Genomic DNA, 5,472 nt, shown 5'->3' on the forward strand with positions numbered 1-5,472 from the left:
CTGGAATTCCATCACATCCACTAGCTTTGTTTGTAGTGATGCTTTCTAAGGCCCACTTGACTTCACATTCCAAGATGTCTGGCTCTAGGTGAGTGATCACACCATTGTGAAAACTTGTTAGAAACGCGAATTCTCTGGCTCAACTCAAGACCTACTAAAGGAAGATTCTTCATGGGTGTTTCTGAGTTTTAACATCCCCTCCAGATAATTCTAGTGGGTGTTCAAGTATGTGAATGAATGAACTGTGAAATGGGTCTTTCCAAAAATCCCAGAAATTTTGTTTATTTTGGAGAAACTCTGTCTTTTCTGACCCTCATCTCCTAATCCTACATGTTATGAATCTCTACAGTTTTCAATATTCTTGGTGGGTTTTTGTTTTCTTTTGTTGTTTTGTGTAAGTTTTTGTTGTGGTTTTTGGTTTCTTTGTCTTCTGGCCCAAGGAGAACTTTCCAATAGTAAGTCTTTCTGAAAGACTTTGGAACTTTGAAACAACTCTCATTGTTCCCTTGTTCCCGGCAGGAATCATTCCAGCTCTGCTTCCTGAGCCCAGTCCAGTCATTTCTCCCTGAGGATATACTCTCTTCCCCAGGGTCATGTCCCTGAGTCCTGTGTGTGAGGGATGGACAGAGAACAGGAAGATGTGGGGCTACATAGGGAGGATCCCACCAAAAGATGTAAGACCTCAACCCTCTTCCCCCATTCAGGGCTAAAGGAAGGTGAGAGCCTGAGGGCTTTCCAAACAAGCATATAAGTCAATGGTAGTTAGGTTTTTGGAAACACCAGCTGGAGAATAAACATTTGACATCGTCGCTCAGTTGGTAAAGAATCAGCCTGCAATGCAGGAGACCCCAGTTCGATTCCTGATTCTGGAAGATCCGCTGGAGAAGGGGTAGACTACCCACTCCAGTATTCTTGGGCTTCCCTTGTGGCTCAGCTGGTAAAGAATCCACCTGAAATTCAGAAGACATGGATTCGATCCCTGGGTTGGAAAGATCCCCTGGAGAAGGGAATGGCTACCCACTCTAGTGTTCTGGCCTGGAGAATTTCAGGGTCTGTATAGTCCATGGGGTTGCAAAGAGTCAGACACAACTGAGCGACTTTCATTTTTACTTCACTTCACATAGACTTGATGGTACTGAGTCTTATGTTGGAAGAGAGCTTTGGGAAGTAATTTGGGTGGATGTACTGTTAAATAACTCCTTCGGGTTGCATGTAAAACCCAGTAATTTTAGCAATAAAGTATATCACTGGCCTAGTGAGATAGGAAACAGAGGATAAGTAAGTTCACTTCAAATATCTCCAAATAATCCATTACCTACTTAATACAGTATTTGGCAACATTCACTGAGCATGTGCTGTTACCAGAGTTTCTGTTCCAAGTTCTGGAGTTACTAAGATATTGAAGTTATGATGCAGTTGGTTGAGGGGAGAAAGTGGAAAAACGAATGATGGTAAATATATAACAGAAGTATTTTTGAAATGTTATAAGAACCCCGAGAATGGGGAATTTGTTCTGCATGGGAGAAATGGTGACAGGTGTAACAGAGGGTGATGTTTGAATGGGCTTTTCTAGATTTGAGAAAGTCAGATCAGAATTCTGGGAAACCAATATGGAAATAAATAAATAAAATATTTAATAATCTATTGAAAAGCTTGCGGCTCATTGGAGGTATAGATACTGATTAGGAAGGCAGATGAAGATTACATTTCATAGTCTGTATGACATGCTGAGTTGTATACACTTCTGTATGTGTTTCTACCCTGACTTGATCCGCAGGGTATTGGATGTGGCTCCTAAGGGACTCTGGTGGAATCACTACAAGAATAGATGTGAGAGGGGAACGTGATCAGATCAGCACTTAGAAAGGTCTCAAGTAGAGCTGTGTAGAAGGTGTACTGGAGGAAGCAAAGATGAAAGTGAAAAATAAGAAGGGAGTGATCTCTAATGGATAATGGATCTGGGGAGTCAGGTGAGAGCGAGTGGAGACTGAGAGGAAGTGGAAGGGGTGGGGGTCACCAATCATTCTATCTCTCACCCTCCAAGAGTCTTTCTTCACCTTTGGTCCCAATTTCTCCTCTGCCCCTTCACCTTTCCATTCCCCATCCTTCACTCATTCTATTTCCCTGTCTTCCTTCCTTTTAAATTTCTTCTTCCATTCAATTCTTTGCCTATTTCCATTTCTTCTCCTTCAATTTTTTTTCTCTTCTATTGGATTGGATTCAACAACTTCTGAAATTGCTGTCTTTTCAGAAGAGCTCTAAGTCTCCTGTTCAAACAATATATTCATCTATGTCTGTACTAGTTAGTTACCCTTCTGCCACTTGACTCCACCTATGTTGTGGGTGAGCTGAGCCTCACTCAGTAAGGGGCTACCTACCGTGGAGGATGGGGAAACACAAAATGTCCCAGGTGTCTAGCTGTGGCCAGAGGTTCTCCTGTATGAACCTGCATACCCAGAAGCATTTCACTCATGCTAGAGTTAATACCAGGTACTTATTAGTTACTGACAGCAAGGAGATCATTCCTGGGTGTTCATTGGAAGGACTGAGGTTGAAGCTGAAACTCCAATACCTCGGCCACCTGATGCGAAGAGCTGACTCATTTGAAAAGACCCTCATGATGGGAAAGATTGAGGGCGGGAAAAGGGGATGACAGAGGATGAGATGGTTGGATGGCATCACCGATTCAATGGACATGGGTTTGGGTGAACTCCTGGGAGTTGGTGATGGACAGGGAGGCCTGGCGTGCTGTGGTTCATGGGGTCACAAAGAGTCAGACACGACTCAACTAAACTGAACTGAACAACAAGGATGAGCACTGAAGCGTACAAATAAATTCTGAAATGAAGATTTTATCCATAGCACACTTTTGTTGAATTGTAGAAGAAACATAGACACATGAAAAAGTTCATTAACATTATTATCTGTTAACTATTGCATGAAAAAAAATGATTGGTACAAAAATGTATTAGAGACTGGAAAAGGGTGAATATCTTAAGAGTAGGAGACTACACAGGGGAGAGTGATTACCATTTATTATTTTAGACACTGTTCTAGAAAACTTGTGTGTTATTTTATTCAAGCTCCAGGACAAATTTACAGACAAACATTTTCTTACAGAGATGAAATCTGAGACTCAGATAAGAGATTTACTTAAGGTCAAATCTCAGAGAAATATAAAGTTATGAACTTTACATTTCCCAACTCTGTTGGGCTCTATGTGTCTTCTCACCACTCTATTACCACTGAATCTTTGAAAAGCAGGCTGCATATGTCTCTGGATCAATTTAAAGTATCTTGTGAATGTGTACTCCAGTATCAGCTCTCCAAAGACAAGATCATTTATATCAGCCCAGGGTATTATGATCTGCACATGAAGGTGTCCTTTGTATGGACTTGGACAATTGCTTTGAGTCACTGAGCACCAGAATGACGGATAGTAACTTCATACACCTCTGTTTGTGGTGTGTTTTCTTTAGGTGTATGGAGCAGAGAGCATGGATTCAGGGAACCACACATGGGTATCAGAGTTTGTCTTCTTGGGGCTCTCACAGACTCAGGAGCTCCAGCTCTTCTTGTTCCTGGTATTCCTGTTTGTCTACACCACCACTGTCATGGGAAACCTCCTCATTATGCTCACAGTGACCTCTGATTCCAGGCTCCACACACCCATGTATTTCCTGCTGAGAAACCTGGCTGTCTTAGACCTCTGTTTCTCCTCAGTCACTGCCCCAAAGATGCTGGTGGACTTGCATGCTGAGAAGAAGACCATCTCCTACCAGGGCTGCATGGCCCAGATCTTCTTCTTCCACCTTTTGGGAGGTGGGACTGTCTTCTTCCTCTAAGTGATGGCCTATGACCGCTACATAGCCATCTCCCGGCCCCTCCACTATGTCACCATCATGAATACTCAAGTGTGTGGGGGGCTAGTGGTGGCTACCTGGATAGGGGGCTTTGTCCACTCCATTGTCCAACTTGTTTTGATGCTTCCATTGCCTTTTTGTGGCCCCAATATCCTAGATAACTTCTACTGTGACATTCCACAAGTGCTGAGACTGGCCTGCACGGACACCTCCATCCTGGAGTTCCTTATGATCTCCAACAGTGGGATGCTGATCTTCATCTGGTTCCTCCTCCTTCTGATCTCTAACACTGTCATCCTGGTGATGCTGAGGTCCCACTCTGGGCAGGCAAGGAGGAAGGCAGCTTCCACCTGCACCACCCACATCATTGTTGTGTCTATGATTTTTATTCCCAGTATCTATATCTATGCCCGACCCTTCACTTCCTTCCCCATGGACAAAGCTGTGTCTATCAGCTACACCGTCTTGACCCCTATGCTCAACCCCATCATCTACGCACTGAGGAATCAGGAGATGCAGGCAACCATGAAGAGATTAGGCAAACGCCTAGTGATTTCCAGCAGAAAGTGAACTTAAGATAGATTGACTTTAAATGACAAATGTTTTCTCTGAACTGTTTTTCCATGTGAGAAGTGGAAAAAAGACTTTATTGAGTTTGGCAACTGAGATTAAAGTAATATTTCTGTGGACCTACTCCTGTGTCAGGTATTGTGTTAGGCATTTTCGTACTTTTGTGTCATTCTCAGAAAACTGACTGTGGGTATGCTATTATTATATTAAACAGTTTTGTCCACCCCTCGTTCCTCAATGATAAAGAGTGTGCTTGCCAATGCAGGAGACACGAGTTCAATCCCTGGGTCAGAAAGACCCCCTGGAGAAGGAAATAGCAACCCATTCCAATATGCTTGCCTGGGAAATCCCATGGACAGAGGAGCCTGGGGGGCTAGAGTCCTTGGTGTCTGAAAGAGTCAGACGTGACTTAGCAACTAAATGAACAAATCAGCTTTACAAATGGGAAAACTCAGACAGAAGTGACTTGCTCGATAATGAGGAACAAGTGAGGTACAGAACTGGGCTAGGGGACATTTTCTCTGACTGCAAGTTTTGAGGCAGAGGATATGGGTAGAATTTGAAACTCAGGGTCCCAGACAATCACAAGGGAAAACTTAGAGTTCCTCTTCTATGGATAAATACCTGTGATGAATGCTCCATATTTTCATCTTAACTCTGAAGCAATCACATTTGTTCTGCTCTCTGTCTCTCTACCTCAACCTCACTGGGGTATTTTGGAAGTGATCTCACTTGTAACATTGTCTAAAAATTCCCATAAGTGTATTTTCCCTTTGGATTTGTTCCTTTTCTACCAAATACTCTTTGGATAATATGAAAACTATTCTGCTTTCCCAACCAAATCCTTACATCATTTGTATGATGTGGCTAAGAAGAGGATGCTCTAGGATGGTTGGGGAACCAAAGCCAGAAAGAGCAGGACCATATCTATTAGTGGTCCTGATCTGAGGTATGGGTTCAGTCCCAGGCTGCTGCCTCATGGGGTTTTGCCTTTCTCTTTGACCTCCTACCCTTAATGAAGGCTTCATGTAGGTGGGGA

General features: G+C 43.1%; 1 pseudogene; it reads left to right on the plus strand.

Annotated features, from left to right (window-relative positions):
* Positions 1-3,497: 3,497 nt before the first annotated feature.
* On the plus strand, positions 3,498-4,433 carry LOC133055855 (olfactory receptor 4D2-like; annotated as a pseudogene).
* The last annotated feature ends 1,039 nt before the right edge of the window (positions 4,434-5,472 follow it).

The sequence above is a fragment of the Dama dama genome, chromosome 5 (assembly GCF_033118175.1).
Source record: "Dama dama isolate Ldn47 chromosome 5, ASM3311817v1, whole genome shotgun sequence".
NCBI classification, from domain to species: Eukaryota; Metazoa; Chordata; class Mammalia; order Artiodactyla; family Cervidae; genus Dama; species Dama dama.